The 22,787-nt window shown below is 47.2% G+C and overlaps 1 protein-coding gene across 1 annotated transcript in view; it reads right to left on the minus strand.

Moving 5' to 3' along the window:
* The window catches only part of GRIK2 (glutamate ionotropic receptor kainate type subunit 2), a 1,473,996-nt gene that overhangs the window by 138,194 nt on the left and 1,313,015 nt on the right, over positions 1-22,787 (minus strand). The gene's annotated exons all lie outside the window — the stretch shown is intronic.

Consider the following 22,787-nt stretch of genomic DNA (forward strand, 5'->3'; position numbering starts at 1 on the left):
TTAAACTGCCGGATATAGACTAGAGAATAACTTCTGCAGAATCAAACAGAATAGGAGAGAACGTGGACGCCCTTAAAGGGGCTCTGTTCAGACAAATGGTAAAGGAAACCATGAGGGAGGGAGTTATACTCAACCTAGTGCTCACTAACAGAGATAATGTCTCTAATGTCCGAGTAGGTGCCCACCTAAGCACCAGTGATCATTAAACAGTTTGGTTTAATATTGCAAATAGGATAAAGAGAGGTCACATGCAGACCCGAGTTTTGAATTTCAAAAAAATAGACCTTGTTCAAATGGGGACATACCTGGAGGAAGAACTAGAAGATTGGGAGAAAATGGGGGAGATGGATCAACAGTGTGTTACGATTCATGGGTGTGTGAACCCTTGGCCCGAGATGCGAGTTGTTGCTACCTGTGGGGAGGAGCTCCAGAGGTCCACACCGTTGGGAGGTGAGGTATAGGCACAGCAGGGAGCTCTGGGCACAATGATGGAGAGGTCCCCAGGGATCAGGAGGTTGCCCCAGTAGGATGGCTGGCTGGAGGCAGTAACTGAAGGGAGGAGGCGCCAGACAGTCTACTGAGCAGAAGGTGCAAGACTAGCCATGCAGGAGGTTCCCTGGGAAGGCAGTCCTGAGCGGCGGATCTTGTGCAGCATAGACAGCATTGATGCAAACACGCAGGCCAACCCGCGGAGTGGGAGAGCTTGAGCCAGAACTCTGCTGTAGATGTAGGCAGTGTCCCGGAGAGAATGGGCACTGAGAGCACAACCCCGAGGAGCAGGGGAGCTCTGAGAGTCTCTTGATACTTGAAGGCGCGGCCCAGAGGAGCGGGGAGGTGCAGACAGTCTTATGTAGAACACAGGAGCAGCCCCGAGGAATGGGGAAGTCCTGTCGTGGAACTCACAGGTTGCCATGGTGTTCCAGGGAGAATTCCTTGCAGTAGAAAGCCTTGCAGGATAGAACCCAGGAGGCGCAGAGCCAGCCCGAGGAGCGGGGTAGGCCATGGGAGTAAGTCCCCGTAGGATCGCACACTGACCCCCGAGGAGAGGGTGCCAGACAGGGTCCAGGAGCAAGGCTAGGCAGCGTAGTCTCAGGAACACAAAGGCAGGAGATGCAGACATGTGCAGAACTTGTTGCCAAGTCGGCTAGCTGGGGTCGAAGGTAGAACTTAAATACAGCAGTCTCCTGACGTCAAACAGGGATGCCCCTGAGGTTCCCGCCGAAGAAGCTTGAAAGGCAGGGCCAGTGACGCGCGTGCGCACACCTAGAAAAGCCCAAAGTCGTAGAGGGTGGTAGCGGCATCCATGCCGCCATGAGGAGTCCCGGGGAACGTGGTGGTGTAGACTGTCCCATGCCACGAGCAGACCAGAGGAGGGCAGGAGAGTGGTGCAAGAAGAAAGTACACGAGTTTGCAGCCGTCTGCAACCGACAGGCATAACACAGTGGGCCAAATTAAAAGGAGCTATTACAAAGGCAACAAATCTATATATTAGAAAAGTAAACAAAAGTAAGAGAATAAGAACCCAATTTAGTTCTCAAAGGAGGGAACTGAAAAAATAAAGGCAAAAAAAACCCCCAGCATTCAAGAAGTATAAAAATTTCTAAAAAGAGGGAATAATATCTGGTGAAACAGAGAGATGTGAACCGATGTGAGGTTACTAAACAAATGTCGGTGTATATAAAAACTGCAAATAAATAAAATAAATAAATGAAGAAAGAAAGAAAGTAATAAAGCAAAAGGTCAGGTGGAAGAAAGGATTGCCAAAGAGGTAAAGCATGTTGACAAAACATTTTTCAGATATATCAGAGAAAAGAGAAAGATCTGAAGTGGTATAATGAAATTGATAGGTGACAAAGATCAATGTGTGGCGAGAAAAGAAGAAATGGAAGAAATATTAAATAAATACTTCAGTTCAGTATTCTCTAAAGAAGCCCCTGGAGAAGGACCATCGCTGGTTGACAAGACCATAGATGAGGGTTGAGTAGACAAAACTCCATTTACAGAAAATAATGTATGTGAAGAGATAGGAAAACTGAAAGTGTACAAGGCTATGGGCCCGATGAGGTATATCTCAGGATACTGAGGGAGCTCAGAGATATGCTGGCGAGTCTGCTGAAAGATCTGTTCATTAGATCCCTGGAAATGGGAGTGCTGTCGTGAGATTGGAGAGGGGTGGTGATCCCGCTTCACAAGAGTGGGAGCAGAGAGGAGGCTGGAAACTACAGGCCAGTTAGCCTCACCTCAGTGGTGGAAAAATTAATGGAGACTCTACTGAAGGAAAGGATAATGAACTACCTACAATCTGATGGGTTGCTCAACTAGAGGCTGCATGGAAGGAACTATAGGGAAGGAACTTCACTAAGGGGTAGATTTTCAGAAAGCGCGATTTGGCGTACTTTTGTTGGCGCATCAGGTGCAAACAAAAGTACGCTGGATTTTAGTAGATACGCGCGTAGCCGCGCGTGTTACAGTTTTGGCTGCAGTGCAACCGCCTCAACACCAGGGGTCCCTCTAGTGCTGGCTCTCCTGACAGGCCCAGGCCATCTCCCCTGTCCACTCTATGTTCTGGGTTGGCCCTTATAACCCTGCCTGACAGTTCCCTCGGTGCTTCGGCATCGAGCTCACCAGGGCTCCCTGCTCTAGCCTTGCGCGGCCTTCGGGCCTTTCCTTGCCTTGCCCTGCGCGGCCTTCGGGCCTTTCCTTGCCTTGCCTTGCGCGGCCTTCGGGCCTTCTTCCTCGCTTTTCTTACCTGGCCTACGGGCCTTCTGACCTGCCTGCTCTGCTTACGGTGTGTGGCCTACGGGCCTTCTGTGTATGTGTGGCCTACGGGCCTTCTGACCTGCCTTGCTCTGCTTACGGTGTGTGGCCTACGGGCCTTCTGTGTGTGTGTGGCCTACGGGCCTTCTGACCTGCCTCGCCCCGCTTACCGTGTGTGGCCTACGGGCCTTCTGTGTGTGTGTGGCCTACGGGCCTTCTGACCTGCCTTGCCCCGCTTACGGTGTGTGGCCTACGGGCCTTCTGTGTGTGTGTGTGGCCTACGGGCCTTCTGACCTGCCTTGCCCTGCTTACGGTGTGTGGCCTACGGGCCTTCTGTGTGTGTGTGTGGCCTACGGGCCTTCTGACCTGCCTTGTCCCGCTTACGGTGTGTGGCCTACGGGCCTTCTGTGTGTGTGTGGCCTACGGGCCTTCTCTGCCTTGCCTTGCTTACTGTGTGTGGCCTACGGGCCTTCTGTGTGTGTGTGGCCTACGGGCCTTCTGACCTGCCTTGCCCTGACCCAGCCTGAACCCAGACACTGCTACTTGCCACCTGCCCTGACCCAGCCTGAACCCAGACACTGCTACTTGCCGCCTGCCCTGACCCAGCCTGAACCGAGACTCTGCTACTTGCTGCCTGCCCTGACCCAGCCTGGAACCAGACACTGTTTCTAGCCATTCCTGTCTCTCTCCACCTGGAGTCACCCTGCTGGGTGGTGTTCACGACTCCTGACCGGAGCCCAAGCGTAACAGTATGCCGAAGCCACCAAATTTCCAGGTGAAGAGATAGGTCTTGGTACTACCGGTGAGCCAATTTTTTCTTTTTCCTTCTACTCACATTATGCCTCAGCCTCCAAGTTTTTATGTCTGTGCTTGTTGCCAGACTTTGAATTATCCCAGTTACAAGAACTGTCTTGCCTGTCAACTCTCAGACCAAGAACACTGGGTATGCAGTGGTTGTCATAAGAGGAACGTCTCAGTCTATCAGGAATGTTTAAATTGTTTAAATCCTAAACCAGGGTGGTGGAAATGCTCCTGTCTTCCGTGTCTGTTACCACCAGGCAAACCCTGCCCCCGTTGTTCTGCTTTAGGATCAGCTGTTCCATTAGAAAAAACAATCAGCTCTCCTAACCGGTATTCTGCTTCTGGCTCCACTAAAACAGACATTTTAGCTGGCAGTTTGTGGATAGAAAAACCCAGGACTTACCTGGCCAAGAAGGCTTCTGTGACACCAGTGCTAGAGCCTCGGGAACAGGTTTCTCTCAAACGGAGAGAGTTGATTAACTCTAGCAGGGCTCTGCTTCCCACAGCTGCTGTTGAGACACTAACGAGCAAATTCCCTAGACGTCCTAGAACTGCCTGTGCCTTCTCTAAACTGCTCCTCCAGAAACAAAATAAGGAGCCTCAGAGTTTGGCTCGAGGTATGAAGCCCACAGCAGTGCACCCTGTGTCTTCTATGTGCACTGCTTCTAACCTTGCTGCTCTGCCATCTGAGCCTGTTTCATCACCCCAAGAGGGGGCCAAGCCTGCTGCGTCGCCCCAAGAGGGGGCCGAGCCTGCTGCATCGCCCCAAGAGGGGGCCAAGCCTGCTGCATCGCCCCAAGAGGGGTCCGAGCCTGCTGCATCACCCCAAGAGGGGGCCAAGCCTGCTGCATCGCCCCAAGAGGGGTCCGAGCCTGCTGCATCGCCCCAAGAGGGGGCCAAGCCTGCTGCATCGCCCCAAGAGGGATCCAAGCCTGCTGCATCACCCCAAGAGGGGGCCGAGCCTGCTACATCACCCCAAGAGGGGGCCGAGCCTGCTGCATCGCCCCAAGAGGGGGCCAAGCCTGCTGCATCGCCCCGAGGAGGATCCAAGCCTGCTGCATCGCCCCAAGAGGGGGCCAAGCCTGCTGCATCGCCCCAAGAGGGGGCCGAGCCTGCTGCATCGCCCCCAAGAGGGGTCCGAGCCTGCTACATCGCCCCAAGAGGGATCCAAGCCTGCTGCATCACCCCAAGAGGGGGCCAAGCCTGCTTCATCGCCCCGAGAGGGGTCCAATCCTGCTACAACACCCGGAGAGGTGTTCGAGCCTGCTTCATCGCCCCGAGAGGGGTCCGAACCTGCTACAACGCCCGGAGAGGTGTTCGAGCCTGCTTCATCGCCCCGAGAGGGGTCCGAGCCTGCTTCATTGCCCCGAGAGGGGTCCAAGCCTGCTTCATCGCCCCGAGAAGGGTCCGAGCCTGCTTCATCGCCCCGAGAGGGGTCCGAACCTGCTACAACCCCCGGAGAGGTGTTCGAGCCTGCTTCATCGCCCCGAGAGGGGTCCGAACCTGCTACAACGCCCGGAGAGGTGTTCGAGCCTGCTTCATCGCCCCGAGAGGGGTCCGAGCCTGCTTCATCGCCTCGAGAGGGGTCCAAACCTGCTACAACGCCCGGAGAGGTGTTCGAGCCTGCTTCATCTCCCCGAGAGGGGTCCGAACCTGCAACAATGTCCGGAGAGGTGTTTGAGCCTGCTTCATTGCCCCGAGAGGGGTCCGAGCCTGCTACAACGCCCGGAGAGGTGTTCGAGCCTGCTTCATCGCCCCGAGAGGGGTCCGAGCCTGCTTCATCGCCCCGAGAAGGGTCCGAGCCTGCTTCATCGCCCCGAGAGGGGTCCGAACCTGCTACAACGCCCGGAGAGGTGTTCCAGCCTGCTGTTTCATCCTGAGAGGGGCCCGAGCCTGCTGCACTACCCCAAAATGAGCCTGCTAAATCGGTCCTGCTGCCACCCCCGGAGGGGCTCAAACCGGTACCACTAACAGACTTTCTGACTCAGCCATCTGAGCCTGTTGAATTGCTCCAGCTGTTGCTGCCCTCGGAGGGGTCTGATTTCATTTTTGAGTACCCCCTGCTAAGATGGGACCCAGGAGGAGGGGGAGGCCTTGCGGAGGGGGTACTGTTACAGTTTTGGCTGCAGTGCAACCGCCTCACCACCAGGGGTCCCTCTAGTGCTGGCTCTCCTGACAGACCCAGGCCATCTCCCCTGTCCACTCTATGTTCTGGGTTGGCCCTTATAACCCTGCCTGACAGTTCCCTCGGTGCTTCGGCATCGAGCTCACCAGGGCTCCCTGCTCTAGCCTTGCGCGGCCTTCGGGCCTTTCCTTGCCTTGCCCTGCGCAGCCTTCGGGCCTTTCCTTGCCTTGCCCTGCGCGGCCTTCGGGCCTTTCCTTGCCTTGCCCTGCGCGGCCTTCGGGCCTTTCCTTGCCTTGCCTTGCGCAGCCTTCGGGCCTTCTTCCTCGCTTTTCTTACCTGGCCTACAGGCCTTCTGACCTGCCTGCTCTGCTTACGGTGTGTGGCCTACGGGCCTTCTGTGTATGTGTGGCCTACGGGCCTTCTGACCTGCCTGCTCTGCTTACAGTGTGTGGCCTACGGGCCTTCTGTGTGTGTGTGGCCTACGGGCCTTCTGACCTGCCTCGCCCCGCTTACGGTGTGTGGCCTACGGGCCTTCTGTGTGTGTGTGGCCTACGGGCCTTCTGACCTGCCTTGCCCCGCTTACGGTGTGTGGCCTACGGGCCTTCTGTGTGTGTGTGTGGCCTACGGGCCTTCTGACCTGCCTTGCCCCGCTTACGGTGTGTGGCCTACAGGCCTTCTGTGTGTGTGTGTGGCCTACGGGCCTTCTGACCTGCCTTGTCCCGCTTACGGTGTGTGGCCTACGGGCCTTCTGTGTGTGTGTGGCCTACGGGCCTTCTCTGCCTTGCCTTGCTTACTGTGTGTGGCCTACGGGCCTTCTGTGTGTGTGTGGCCTACGGGCCTTCTGACCTGCCTTGCTCTGACCCAGCCTGAACCCAGACACTGCTACTTGCCGCCTGCCCTGACCCAGCCTGAACCCAGACACTGCTACTTGCCGCCTGCCCTGACCCAGCCTGAACCGAGACACTGCTACTTGCTGCCTGCCCTGACCCAGCCTGGAACCAGACACTGTTTCTAGCCATTCCTGTCTCTCTCCACCTGGAGCCACCCTGCTGGGTGGTGTTCACGACTCCTGACCGGAGCCCAAGCGTAACACGCGTATCCGCTAAAATCCTGGATCGGCGCGCGCAAGGCTACCGATTCTGTATAGCCGGCGCGCGCCGAGCCACGCAGCCTACCTCCGTTCCCTCCCCTCACCTTCCCCTCCCTTCCTCTACCTAACCCACCTGCCCGGCCCTGTCTAAACCCCCCCTTACCTTTGTCGGGGTTTTTACGCCTCCCGGAGGGAGATGTAAATCCCCGCGCGCCAGCGGGCCGCTAGCGCGCCGGGACGTGACCTGGGGGCGTGTCCGGAGGGCGCGGCCATGCCCCCGGACCGCCCCAGGCCGTAACCACGCCTCCGGGCCCGCCCCCGAAACGCTCCCGACACGCCCCGAAAACGTCGCGCGGATCGGGCCCGCCCCCCTCTGAAAACCCCGGGACTTACGCGAGTCCCGGGGCTCTGCGCGTGCCGGTAGGCCTATGTAAAATAGGCGCACCGGCGCGCAGGGCCCTGCTGCCCAAATCCGCCTGGATTTAGGCGAGCAGGGCTCTTAAAATCCGCCCCTAAGGGAAGGAACTATAAGACAAATCTGATTGCTTTTTTTATTGGGTGACTAGAGAACTGGATCAGGAAAAAGCACTCGATGTGATTTATTTGGATTTTTAGTAAAGCTTTTGATACAGTCCCAAATAGGAGACTCATGAACAAAATGAGATACTTGGGCATGAATGGCATGGATTGCAAACTGTTTGACTGACAGGAGTCAGCATGTAATGGTAAAGGGAACCTACTCTGATGAGTGAACTGTGTTAAGTGGAGAGCCACAGGGATCAGTTTTGGGACTGTTTCTGTTCAATATCTTTGAAAGCGACATTGCGGAAGGGATAGGAGGTAAAGCTTGTCTATTTGTGGATGATACTAAGATCTGCAATAGAGTGGACACAGCTGAAGGAGTAGATAAATTAAATGTAATTTAAGAAAGCTTGAACACTGGTCAAGGATTTAGCAGCTGGAATTCAATGCCAAGAAGTGCAAAATCATGCATCTGAGGTGTAGTAATTGAAAAGAACTGTATGTGATGGACGGTGAAAGACTAATGTGCATGGACTGGGAGAGAGACCATGGGGTGATAATATCTAGTGATACGAAGGTGGCAAAATAATGTGACATGGCGATAGCTAAAGCTAGAAGAATGCTGAGCTGCATAGAGAAAGGAATAACCAATAAGAAAAAGGAGGTGGTGGTGAGGCCTCACTTGGAGTACTGCATTCAGTACTGGAGCCCGTATCTCAAAAAGGATAGATACAGGATGGAGGTGGTCCAGAGAAGGGCAACCAAAATGATATGGGATCTGTATTGGAAGACTTATGAGGAGAAGCTGAAGGATCTGCATATGTACACCTAGAAGAGAAGAGGAGCAGGGGAGATATGATACGGAATTCAGATATCTGAAAGGTTTTAATGATGCACATACTTTGAATCTTTTCTGCTGGAAAGGAAACAGTAGAACTAGGGGTCACAAAGTGAAACTCCAGGGGGATAACTTAAAACCAAAGTCAAGAAATATTTCATCGAAAGGGTGGTGGAGGCCTGGAATGCCCTTCCGGAAACGTTTTTGAACACAAAAACAGTCAAAGAATGCAAAGGGGAATGGGATAAACACTGTGGATCCCTAAAAGGCTAAAGGACGAAATGAAGAAAAGGGTGCATGGAGGAAACCTACTCAGTGGCAGTTACTACCCCACCACTAACCAATAAGCCTTGATGCTTTTGATGCAAATGCTCTCCACTTTGACATTGCTCTCTGCTTTGACGATGTGGGTAAAAAAGAGGAACTGGATTCAAAGGACAACCAACACAGGCCCCAACTTTTACGGTCTGGGGTAATGATATGCAGACATTAAAAGAAAAAGCACAGGACTGTTTCTATGGCCAAGTTCAAAAGCAAAGCACATCAAGCAGCATTGTCTAAATTTTCAAGAAGGCTCATCACTCAACATGTTGATTTGTTAATATATAAGGGCTTAGGGGTAACCTGCACAGAGCAGCAGTTACTATGCTTAACAGAAACAGGGGGGGTAACCTACATGGAACAGCAGTTGCTACCATAGGAAACTTGCTAGGCAGATTAGATGGACCATTTGGTCTTTTTCTGCCGTCAATAGTATGTTACCTTGTTACTATATATATAAGAAGAGAAGTTTGGCCCAGAGATCTCTCCTGAGGTGGTGTGAACCCAGATTCCTTTTGGAGAGCAGCTCTCCACCGCACAGAACCCAAGAACATAAGACTTACCATAATGGGTCAGACCAAAGGTCCATCAAGCCCAGTATCCTGTTTCCAACAGTGGCCAAGCCAGGTCATAAGTACCTGGCAGGATCCCAAGGGGAAGATAGATTTCAAGCTGCTTATCCCAAGAATAAGCAACTCTACTCTACTTTTCCTCCAGGAACTTGTCCAAACCTTTTTTAAATGTGGCTCATTAATAGCTTTCACCACATACTCTGGCAACAAATTTCAAAGTAAAACAATATTTTCTCTTATTAGTTTTAAATGTATTACCTAGTAACTTCATTGTGTGTTCCCCTGGTCTTTGTACTTTTCAAAAGAGTAAACAACTGATTAATGACGTTTACTTGTTCCATCCCACTCATTATTCTTTAGACCTCTATAAATCTTAAATCAGATAGTGAAGCAAAATGGGGATATCTTCTTGAACCAATTGGGTTGAACCCACCTCATGCAGCATAACATCATTCTGCCTCCTGGAATCGTAGTTCAGCAGCAGCCAAATCGGATTCCTAAGGTCAGGCACTATGTCACTGACTGGGAGTTAGAGGTGTTTAATAGTGACTGTCTTCATCCATCACACTGGTGGCAAAGCCAGATGGTAGAATCTGGTTTTGCATTGACTTTAGAAAAGTCGAGATCTCAAAGCTCGATGTTTACCTGTTGCTACGAGTAAATGAGCTGATTGAGCATCTGGGGTCAGTCAATTTGTTTCTACCCTACATGTGGCAAAAGGGTAATGGCAGGTACCCCCTCACACCAGCAGCAAAGGAGAAAACTGTGTTTTGTATACATAGTAACATAGTAACGATGACAGAAAAAGGCCAAATGGTCCATCTAGTCTGTCCAGCAAACTTCTTATAGTAATAACTGCCGCTCTGTGCAGGATACCCCCATGTTTCTGTTGATAGTAATTGCTGCTCCCTGCAGGTCACCAAACCTTATATTAAGTGCAGTAATGTTAATCAAAACCAAGCAACTGTCAAACACATAACAAAATTACTGCTAGCAATATTTTTACATGGTGAGCAGCCTTCCTGATAATGCAATGCTGCTTCTTGAATGTGCTTTGCTTTTGGACTTGGCTGTCGAAGCAGTACTGCACATTTTCCCTATGTCTGCGCATCAGTACCCTGAAACATAAAAGTCAGGTCCCAGCATTGGCTATTATCTGAATCCAATTCCCCTTTTTTCTTCCCCACTGTCAAAGCAGAGAGTGATGCTACAGTTGCATCAAAACATTGTAAATTAATTGGTTAAGGGTAGTAATCTCCATGCCTTCTGTTAGGGGTAGTAGCTGCTGTTCCATGCTAGTTACCCCATGCACTCTTTTTTTTTTTTTTAAACATCTATCTCTAACCTTTTGGGATCCACGGTGTTTATCCCAGGTCTGTTTGAATTCATCAGGTGGACCCTTCCAGTTCACTATCCTTCCTTTTGGACTTCATGGAGCTCCCTCAACATTTTAGCTCACCCATGGCATACACTTGGTTGACTGTCTGCTGTACCCGTGTCAAGGTTATGCAACCACCTACTTGGATGACATTGTGATGTACAGCTCAGATTGGAAGATACATTTAAGCCCAGACTGTACTAACAAATCTGAGGAAAGCATGACTGACAGCCAATCCCAAGAAGTGCTTGCTAGGAGGGCAAAAAATCTAGTATCTCAGCTACAACTTTGGGAAGGGGAAGGTCAATTCACAGACCCAGATGATCGAAGCGATCACCTGGGTGCCAGTCCTACAAACAACAGCTAAAGTTAGAGCTTTCCTAGGCTTTACAGGGTATCACAAAATATGTATACCCAATTACTCAGAGAAAGTTGAACAACTCACATGGCTGTTGTTGAAGACCTCAGAAAAGGTCCAGTGGTCCACAGAATAAGAGAAGGCCCTTCAAGCTCTGAAAGAGACATTATGCTCCAAACCTGTCCTAATAAGTTCAGATATCACCATATCCTTTATTGTATAAACCGATGCCTCAGATATAGGCTTGGGAGCAGTCTTAACCATTTAGAAGAATGGTCAAGAACACCCTCCCACCCCTATTGAGTATTAGCTCTCCCATGGCATACATTAGCTGGAAGTGGATGCCATGGGAGAGCTAATACTCAACAGTTGAGGAGGCCTTGGCAATCAAGTGGGCCATAGAGGCTTTTCTGTATTACATGCTAGGGTGGCACTTCACGCTCCTGTTGGATCACCAATTGCTCCTATCGATAAAAGAAACATGGAGTCCCAATGAAAGGTTGATGAAGGGGTTCTTGGCCTTAAGCCTTTCATCTATAATAGCTGACATAGGGCAGGAAAGGAAAACACTAATGCGGACTCCCTGTCTACAGAGGTGTCGCTAGTGCAGGCAGGTGCTCACTATAGTATGGCTGATTTGAGGGGGAAGGTAAGTGAGGGAGTGTATAGGAAACTCCCTCAGATCACCTTAAAGGACTAACCACAGCTAGCTGACCTAGTCCTCCTTCCAACGTAGCCAGGGATTCTGGACACAGGGAAGGTCCCTTCAGCACAGAATAAGAAGTCAGGGCCCAAAATGGTTGAGGAGGCCCCAGGGAGAAGGCAAGAAGCCAGCCTGTGCAAGAACTACCTATATTTGAGAGTTTGGGACTGAAACAAGAGTCTGCTGAGGTAAGTAGCCTTTATGCTGCACTTTATTTGCCTGTAAATAAACTGTGAGGAACCAGCCAGAGTTTGGCCTCCTTTTGTTCTCCTGGATATTTCCCAACTCATGGCTACTCCCAGCTACCTTATAACTCCGTTGTAGGCTGAGAGACGGCAACAACTATCTATCTACCCCCACTGAGGAAAAAGGAAAATGGGAAAAATAGGCTCAATAACAAAAACCTGAGAAAGGGCTGCAATTATATCTCCCAATAAATACTGCATTCCCTCTTTGAAGTTTATTCATGATTCATAGTGTCATTGTGAACACAAATATAAGTCCAGGCATTCACCTTAAAGTTAATAGAAAAAATTCCCATCATTGATAATTTAATGCAGTAAGTGTTCATATTTAATTTTTAAACTGAAAAAATGTCAAATAAAAATATGGCATGAAAATCTAGTAAGGTGATAATTCTGTCTGTTACCATAATGGTAACAGTGATCTGGGGTGAATTTAATTAGCACTTTTCTGGAAAGAGAAACACAGATTACACATATGCCAAGGACTTGTGTTTGAATCTTAACTCCTTGACCTCATGCGACTATAATTCACTCTTGCTTTTCTGACTCCCATCCAATGGATTCTGCCGGACAATGAATTCTAAGAGGCAAACTGGTAAACTAGAAGAGGACTGCAATCTCGTGGCAGCATGGACGAAGGAGGGTGACACCGCCGTCCATCTGCGAGAGCTTCACTGAAGCGTGCAAGCTGCAAACGGCTTGCCCTGCTGTGAAAGCACTGAATTGGGTTTACAAAAGGCTCTAATAAATCTACCGGACTGTTTGTGCATTTGTAAAACTCAAGTTTGTAGGCCTTAGCATCTATTGATAAATTAGGCCCCAAATATTATACATTTCTGAAAGGTTAACACTTTTTTTTAGGTCATCTCAGTTTTAAAGAATGTGCAGTTCAATTTAGGTGGCCTATATAACAGTTGGATTTATCATGGCCACTTAATGTGGTACATCTAAGGATTATATTATGTGCTTAAAACTCATTGATGTCCATGAACCTCTCATTGAGGTAGAACGGCATTATATTGTGCTTATTAATGACTTAGATAAAAATAAATAATTCATGAGGCCATATTCATATTCATAGCAAAGGAGCATAAATTATTGCTCAAAAGCTTGTTTAAAATATTTCTATAGTGAACTCTCTTTAAGGGAGATGAGTATCAAATGCCTCTTTTCTTGATCTTTTTTGTTTGATGACATTATGAGATGAAGAGTGTGCTTGCATACTAGCTGCATTTTGTGTGCTAATTTTGACTACATTTTTTATTTAAAAAATGGGGGTTGGAGCCATCAGAATTAATGACGTTGCAGACTCGCAGGTAACAAATGTACAGAACTGTGCCATAATAAAGCAAGGAACCATAAAACAGGCACCCGCACATGTGAGCTGAAACTCTGATTAGAGGAGTGGTGCTTGGGAATGTCCTAACCAATCCAATTTTCAGGATATCCCTACTAAATATGCATTCCATAGACTTGCATGCATTGCCTCCAATGTGTGTAAATTTATCTTAAGCAATGCATTAGGGGTATCCTGAAAACCCGACTGACTAGGGGCGCTAGAGGACTGGGCTGAGTAGCACTGGACTAGAGGGATAAAGTAGAATATCAAGAGGACTTTTGCTGGGCTACCTATGATACATGGGATAACGAGATGGCTCCAGCTCATCCGGGATAAGTCAACTAACTTCAATAGTGTGGCTGCATACTGAAAATACCTACAAATTTATCCGGATAAGAAGAATAGGAAAATGTTTGAGAGTACTGAGGAAACTGATGTGGGAAAAGGGGAGGTCCATCCATCATTTTGGAATCTTTCAATACTGAGTCCAGCAGCTCAACAAACTTGCCCTCAGACAGTGACACTGAGAGCACAGGAGAGGCCATGGGGGCAAATGCAGTGGTGAAGCAGGGAGATGTGCATTAGCCCCCACTTGGAGAGTATGCACCCAGCAAGATACAGAAAAACGTTTGGAAAGGAAAAATATGAGGCAGGGAGGGGAAGGGTGAGTATAAGAAAAAGGGGATGGAGGCCTTTCACAGGGCCTTATTTGCTAAAGCTTTTTACCCAATCTGTGCATGAAGCTGCATGTCCAAAGTCTTCACTGAAAGCTTGAAGCAAGAAAGCAGGGTAGAGGGACCAGAGGATGGGCAGATGCCAGTTAAGCATGGCATGATACTATATTGAATCTGTGGCAAGCAGGTCTTCCTTTGAGGCATCACTGTTTTAGGGCAGGCTTGCCATTGGCTTTGTTTGCTGCACTCTATGTGAGTAAGTTAGTGGTCCTGGGAATGCAAACTCCTGAAAAAGGATTTAATTCTCACATGTTAAGAGGCCTAAAGTCTATGCTCCTCCCACAGGAGGACATAGTGAGGTTGCCAGAGTAGGGAGTGGACTGAACCATTTGCTATGGCTGCAGTGGTATTGGGGTTTAGAGGTGAGAGAAAGCAGTTCAGGCTCTCATCCTTATGCTGGAGTTTGGGGGGGGAAGACCTGCCTTCTGTTGCCAGTGTCTTTAGACCCCTATAGTGGGTATAGAGGACTACCCAGGAAAGTCCCAGTGGTGGTGCTTCTGATACTGCACCATAAGTAGCTGTTTCTGATGCATTCAGCAACAGAGTGGAGAGTATTCCTGCTCTTAGTGAGTAAGCTTTTCACTATGGGCTTGTCTCTCTGTGGCGGAGAGAAGATCCTGATCCAAGTTCTAGGACCAACTGCTGCCAACTTTGATACAAGCAAGGCAATTAGCATTCTCACCCCATCTCATTCTGATTCATCTAGGAGTTAACAACTTGACGGAGTGCAAAGGCATGGAACTTATTTTAAGAAGGAAATGGTCCAGATAGCTGCTTTATTTCCCATGGCATGCATTCTGTGGTTTGAAATCATCCTAAGAAGAGTGTGAAAAAGTGACATGGAGGTAAACGATATGGAAATGAAGAGGAGAAGGATGGAGAAATCTAAATGTGTTTTCTTTTTAGGAGGCCTTGCAATAAAGTCCTTCATGATTTAACATGAAAGTTTGCTAGGGGCTCTGCAGGCAAGGTGAGGCTACATTTGTTTGACTTATGCTAGGCCATCTTGTTGAGTGCGTTTCAGGATGCAATCAAGGCAGGTCTTTCCCTATTGGAATAGGCCTCGGCAAGCGGGTGAAAGCTAGGACCAGCAAGGGGTTTTTTTTGTCATATCTGGTGTTATGAAGTATGAATATATCCTGGAAGAAACTGCAGAAAAACAAAATGACAGCTGATCAGGCACAGTAGAAGGATGAGAAAAAGAATTTCCAGGAAGCTGCATCGAGAAATTCTCTATTGTAAAATTTCTCTCAGCTCTATTTTGATCACTTCCTTTACTTTTGTCTCGCCTATAGAATATTAAAAAAAAAAAGGTTGACAAGCAAGCAGTTTGTCTGTCCAAGAGATCTGTACTTCCTTTTATTTATTCCAGCAATAGGACAACCAGATCAGTGTCATTTTCTATTTTGACAATGCAGGACAAAAGGCTTGACAAATCTGCTTTTGGTGTCCAGAATGCTTAACTAATGAAGCCTAAAAATGAGATCCACTGGTGTCAGCGATAGGATTTTTTGTGCAAGATCCCATTCACCTTTATAAAGTATGAAATATATGGGCAGTACATATAAAATATGTAATGTGCATAGCTGTATTGCATATTCATATATATAACTTGTAACTCGAAGGATGGGGCTCAACAGGATGGCAAATGTTATTCCACATCGCCTTTAGTATATAATGTGCCAATGAAAGATATCTTAAATATGGACATTAAGGGGTAGATTTTAAAAGGTGCGTGCGCATATGCGGGCAGCATGCACCAGGGGGGGGGGGGGGGCAATTTTATATGATTACGAGCGGTGATGCAATCGGGCCTCCCTGAGTACCCTCCCAGTCCGCTCCAATTAAGAAACCGATTGGGAGGGAACTTCCCTACCCCCCAGCCCCCTACCTATACTCCCTCCCTCTTCCCCTCTCCATCCCCTAAACCCGTTCTCCTACCATCCCTTTTTTTTTTGTTTCGTTGCTTACTGCCTCCAGCCCCCGGACCTCTCCTCCCCACCCCCTGGACTGCCCCCTTTTCAGGCCCCGGCACGCATAAGGCCTGGGATTTAGATGCACAGGGGTTTAAAAATCTACCCGTAAGCTAGTACCAGAGATATGACTTTCCCTGAATAATGCAGCTTTATCTAATACAGGACATGTGCAAGAAATGTATTTATACATATGAAGAGGCATACATACAAACATCAACTTCTAAGCCAATTGACTAGAAGGCTGTCAAAGGACATTAAATTTTTCCAGAGTGGACAGTGCATTAAGCTTCTCAATCCCTCCATCTCTTTAAATCAAACTTTCCAGTGCAGGAGATGCTGCCTCTTGTTCTCATTTCCCTGCCTTCTTGTTTTTTGGGGTTTTTTTTTTTTTTATTTCTTGCACATCCTCTGCTCATATCCTTCCTTGTCTCTAAAATTAGTAAAATGTGTTTCTGACTTGCTTTCCCTCTCCTCAGCCCCTCACTGGAAATCTTAATGTGTATCATTTAGAAAGGCCAAGTGGCTCATGCCTCCCTTTGGTTTAACAACCCTGACAGGGAAACAAACAGGATCGAGATGCAGCATTTGAAGCTAACCAATCAGACTGTACCTTATAACCTAATGCTTTTTATATTTTGATGCACTCCACCGGAATGCCCACTAGACTGTTTGTGAAGGGCATTCAGAGGATCTGCAAAAGCGAGTAGCAAGTTACTGTCATTTCAATCCAAATATTTCACACTGTAAGCTAAAGAGATTTTTCAGGTGCATGCAGACATCCGTATCTACATTATGAAGGGGCCCAGATAACAGGTACATCAGCCAAAGGCTGCAGGAGGCCCTATTCCATGAAATTTATTTATTAAAGGCTTTTATATACCAACTTTCTTGATGCAAATCAAATCAACTTGGTTTACATCGAACTAAGCAGTAACAATAACTAACCAATCAACAAGAGACAATTTAAAGGAGCATAAAGTTACATTATAACAAGGATGCCTTAACTGGGAGTAGGAAATAAAGAAGGGAAGAACGAAGATAAGTACTATATACAAGGGAGGGAGGCAAGGAGCCGACGTCTTGATTGTTTGTAAGCATGGTTTGGTGTTTGTTTATTTACAAAAGTGAGTGATGGATCAATTCTAAGTCAGGCTGTGGGGCTTGTAGTGGGGAAGGCTCGGCAGAACAGCCATGTCTTTAGTTTCTTTTTAAAAGTTAGTAGACAGGTTTCCTGCCTGAGGTCCGGAGGCATGGCGTTCCAGATGGAGGGGCCTGCGGTAGAGAATGACCGGTCTCTGATGTTTGAGTGGTGCAAAACTTTGATTGGAGGAACATATAAGGATCGCTTGTAGGCATCCCTTAAGGGTCTGGCTGTCGAGTGCAATTTGAGAGGGTGAAGCAGATCAAGAGGGGTCTGATGGTGAATATTTTTAGGGATAATTGTGAGTGATTTATGGAGAATCCTGAAGTTTACTGGGAGCCAGTGAAGATCTTTTAGAATGGGAGAGATATGCTCTCTCCGATTGGTATTCGTCAAAATTCTCGCCGCTGCATTTTCGAGCAACTGGAGAGGTTTTATAGTAGAGGCCGGGAGACCTAGCAAAATGGAATTGCAGTAGTCGATCTTGGAGAACAGAATGGCTTGGAGGACGCTTATGAAATTGTAATGGAATAGGAGCGGTTTGAGTTTTTTTGAGTACTTGTAGCTTGTAGAAGCACTCCTTTGTAGTGTGTTTTATAAAATGCTTTAGGTTCAAGTGACTGTCAAGTAAGACTCCAAGATCTCTAGCATGGGATATTTGTATATTAGCTTGCGATTGGTGATGGAAGGGGCTGCCTTCTGGAGTGATTAGCAAAAGTTCTGTCTTGGAAGTGTTGAGCACCAGATTGAGGCTTGAAAGGTGATGGTTGATCGTCTGCAGGTGGGAGTTCCATAACCTGAGTGTTGAGTCCAGTGAGTTGGATAAGGGGATTAAAATTTGAACATCGTCTGCGTATATATAGAATTTGAGTTTGAGGTTTGAGAGAAGGTGGCAGAGAGGGAGTATGTAAATGTTAAACAGGGTGGGCGATAGGGAGGAGCCCTTGGGAACACCGAATGGTGCATTAGTGCGAGAGGATTCCTTGTTATTGATTTTTACCTTATAGCCTCTATTGCTGAGGAAGGAGTCGAACCATCTAAGAGCTGAACCCGCAATTCCTATGTATGAAAGCCGGTTTAGAAGGATATTATGATTTACAGTATCGAAAGCTGCAGAGATGTCGAGAAGGGCTAGGAGGAACGACTGTCCTTTATCAAAGCCAATGTATACTTGATCAAGGAGTGAGGTGAGGAGGGTTTCGGTGTTGTGTTCTTTTCGGAAACCATATTGTGACGGGTGTAGAATGTTGTGGTCTTCCAGGTAATTTGAAAGTTGCTTATTTACAATTTTCTCCATGATCTTAGCTACAAACGGGAGTTTTGATATGGGGCGGTAGTTGTTGAGGTCATCTGGGTCCAGGTTCCTGGAAGTCTCCCAGGGAATAAAAGAAGGAATAGAGAAGTGCAGGGAAGTCTCCCAGGGAATAATAAAACCTAGCAGTAATCAAGATAAATTTTACAACCCCATGGAAAAGTCAATAGAACAGACCTCTCGAATTGATGCGTTACGGTCCTTTTCTGGCCGAATTCAAATCCAGTTTAAAAGTCTACTTCAATGAGGCAGCTTTTAACTCCCAATAATTTTCTACAATAAATACACTTCCCTCTGGCTCTTCATTGTTGTGGATGTGTACAATGCTGCTCCCCCAAAGGGAGGAGCTAGCAATTTGTAATACTCCGAAGGCGGAGTTAATGATCTGTGATGGGTTGGCTACCCACAGAGTGGCAGTCATATAATACCACTCTAGTAGTGTAAGGAATGAACACTTAAGGTAAATTGGTGAATCCCTGGGCCGATGGCAGATGACAGCACCCCCAGGACGATATCCTGAGAGGGACCACTGGCTAGGCTGGAGTATGGAGACAAACACAGATAGTTCTTTATTAGACAGGAAGTAGAACCACCAACGGTGGCAGTAGTGAGCTGATGTGCCCGGCAGGGCGGAAGTCCCTCTGATACTGGAATTGCGATCTCTGGGTTGCTGAGACTTGTAGAGATCTGTAATGGCCTCTATGCAACAGAGAGTCTTCAGTATATTCAGGAACAGGAGCCGTAGGCGAGTACTGGTTCCTATATGTAGTCTGGAAAGAAGAATTCTCAATCTCCGTACCTGTGATAACATCTTAGACAGAAGAGAGCCTTCAGAGATTAGGAACAGAGGCCCTCGTGGAGCGAGTACCGGTTCCTTATCTGTAATAGAACTCACAGTATTCCCGTCGCAAACGCTTCCAGGCAGTAAGGAGTCTTCTGAGTATACAGGGATGTAGGCCCTCGAGGAGCGAGTACCAGATCCCATCTTAGCAATCTGAAATGAAGAAGAGAGAGCGGAGCCCCCGAGGAGCGGGTGCCCCTGGTATGTACAAGAAGGCCGAGTAGCTTGGATAAATCGTAACCAAGAAGAGTAAGATTTGAGTCCTTGCTAACTCGATTCGTGGTTGCAAGCAAACGTCCTTTTAAGGTGGAAGTGGATGATGTCACTACGATGGGAACGCCGCCGAGATTCGCGCCCTTGCCAGTACAAACTCTGGAGTGCGCGCGCCCTTACGTCATCTGGAACATGGCGGATCCGCAGCGTCATGCCAACCCGGGGATTCCAGAGAGACGCGGCAGGGAGACGCCGCAGCCGCAAACTGTCCCTCAGACTTGGAGGGAGTCGCCACACAAGTAGAGGAGGTGGAGCGAGGGTGAAGAGCAGGCACGAACGCAACAGGCTGTTTGCCTGGACTAGACTGTAAGCTCCAAGGAGTGAGGACTCTCTCTTGTGTATTTGTAAAGTGCTACATATGTTTAGTATCTCTTTAAAACGATAAATACAATTCATAGTAAAGTAAATGGGTTAATAGTTAAAGTGATTGCAAAACAGTTATGGGCCTACTTATTAAAGAGTATTAATGCCTTAATGTGTGTTCAATGCTGTGCTGGCATTCAACATGCACTGAGAAGTAAATTTTCAAAGGCCAAAATAGCCTGACTAAAAATCACTCTTCTCAAAAATGGCTAAAAGTGTGCACTCTCTCCGCTGTTTGTACTTTTAGGCACATTAGAAAGAGGCATTCCTGTGGGTGGGTTTAGCTCAGGAAGGAAAAAAGCGTACATGCATTCAATTTTCAAATCTCTTACCCCTCCAGTGCTTGCACAAAAAGGTGCAAAGTAATTATACAGATGGCATTATACCCCAGATAGGTCACATCGTATGTTCCCCCGGCTTCCGGCCCACTGTTGGCGCGGCTGTGGATCAGTGGGCACTTATCTACATGTGGGGTGGTGCTGCCCTCAGATTTCATCATATTGGCAACAGATAGGTGAATGGATTAATCGACTATTTGGATCTAATATTGCCTTTACACCTTACGCAATGCTTCTCAACGATCCGCTCCCAGATCTCTCTAGCTCACAACAAAAGCTATGCCTACACATCTGTATTGCAGCAAGACTTGAGCTGGAGTGCTTATGTAAAAGCCACGGAGCACCCCCGTTTTCCAAGTTGATTCAGAGACTGCGGAATATCCAACTCCTGGAGCACACTACCGCTACTCGTCACCATCGGGAGGCAGCGTACCATGCAATTTGGGAGCCCTTTATCAATTGGGACAAATTGCACATTCTTATTATGGTACGGTTTGGACTCTGCATTTTTTCCTTATTTTTTTTTTTCCTTTTCTTCATTATTTCTACATGCTTATGGACCTTCTTAGTTGTTAGACATGTGATATAAGAGGACTGATCTCACTGGTATAAAGTATCTTTCAAGGTTAACGGGAATGACAAATTTTTATTAGAGGTATTATTTAAGTGTTATAGCATCTACATTGGAAACTTATGATACAGGCCTGATGGGGGGGAGGGGCAAGCAATAAGTGGATGGTTATATTATATTGTACTGATATTCAGCTTTGTACCATTTTATACATTGTTCATGCACCTGTATTTTGATAAAAGGGGCAATTATGTGTATGCTCATATGTTCTATGTTATGGATCTGCTTTGCCAATAAAAGTTTCAATACAAAAAAAAAAGGTGCAAAGTACACGGATGCTTTTAATGTGCACACTATCCACTTGCTAATTTTCAAAGAGAAATAGTGCAGGTAGTTTCTCTTTGAAAATTTGGATAACGTACACATCTGAAAATCACCCATGTAGTTTGCTCCCCTTCAATGGCATTAACTCATGTTAATGGTAGTGTGCGAGCTTGCATTACAGTCAAGCCCCACAAAATCTGCCTTAATGTGCTGAACAGTCCCATGACCTGCATGCAAAGCAGCTCATTAATATTCAAACTGGTTAACGCAAATCACATTAAGCCACATGATTGTGTTAACCCTTCAGCTATCACAAGCTCATATAAAGGCCACAAATGGGTTATAAGCCCCCTTTACTCACATTCACACACACACACACACACACACACACACACACACACAATGCCCAAAGAAGTGCCTGGCAGCCTGACCATCCCCCTGGTTGTCCAAGGAAGTCCCTGACAGACTAATCCCCAAAACAATAATTGCTATTTTGAAGTAAACAAGGATGAACTCCATAATCAGTAGCAGTAGTCTTAAATCAGTTTAAATGAAGTGAGAACAGGTGGCAAGCAGGGTGTCCATTCCTGGCACCACACTCTAAGGGACAGGGACCACTCCCCCATGCCACTTTGAATGGAAAAAAAACAAACCGTGGAGCCAGAGCCCTGTGCTTTGAGTATGGAGGAAGAAGGTTTTAGGAGGGAGCATGAGTGATGTGATTTTGGTATCCTTCCTCAGGAAAGAACTCTTGCTGTGGGCCTCCTCGCAGATACATCTCCCCCTCCCCCCACCGAGTAAAGGCCCTGTTCTGACCCATTCGCCGCTCTCCCAGCACCTCCCTAGGCTCTGCCGTGTTACAAGCCTCTGAACCTGAGGGACAATAAGTCAGGATGAAAATTAAAAAAAAAAAAATAATAACAGGAAATAAGGACCCACAGTAAAATAATCACTGAAAGAAAAAAAAAAGCATTAGACCCCCAAATGAGCACTGAAATAAACATATGAAGATAGATATGACAGAAGCAAACAGCATTCTATCTCCTCCTTCTCCAAAGGGACACCATACCATGCATCTCCTGTCTTTTCCATGTTTCACATTTTCTGATGTTGCTCCTGATTTTGCCCTTGATCAGAATTTTTATTGGGGGCATCACAAATGGCTTCTTTTAATTTAAGAACTTCAGCATAGCCTTGTATATTGCTATAGATTGCATTTGTCATATTAAAATTGTCTTCAGAGCAGTAGTGATAGATTCCCAGAATAAAGTAATTATACCATTAGATATGATAACATATCTATCTTCCTTTAACAGAGAACCATCCACTCTTTTCTAACAGAGCAAGATCTGGAAACTGAGTGGAATTGTAAAATGCAGTAGTTTCATTTTAAACAGGATTATTATTATATTAAATTACACAAAATTAAATTGGAGTCATAGGGACTTGTGTAATAAAAATTATCACACAAATTAAGGGTCTTTTGTGCATGCAAAGCACCCAGGCCTTACCATGCATGTTAAGACAGCCCCTCAGTACATTAACTTGCAAGCCATATGACTCTGGTTTACCCTTATGTAAATAATGGAGCATCATAAGCATATTAAGTTTTACCAGGCCTATACTCTCCACAACAACTATTTTCCATGGTCTGGGGAAAGGATAACATTTTGACACCTGCTCCAGCCCAGGTGTTACATTTCTACCATGCAAGGCAAGTCTTCAGATCTCAAGGAGCCATCAGGCTGAAGTGAAAGGGAAGGTTACCAGGGAGGATTGCAGCCAATAGCTAGGGTGCATAGCATGGACTATTTCCTGTTTCCATGTATACTTCCGTGGTATGTTAGCATGTCAAAAACCTGGCA

The sequence above is a fragment of the Rhinatrema bivittatum genome, chromosome 3 (genome assembly GCF_901001135.1).
Source record: "Rhinatrema bivittatum chromosome 3, aRhiBiv1.1, whole genome shotgun sequence".
Taxonomy (NCBI): Eukaryota; Metazoa; Chordata; class Amphibia; order Gymnophiona; family Rhinatrematidae; genus Rhinatrema; species Rhinatrema bivittatum.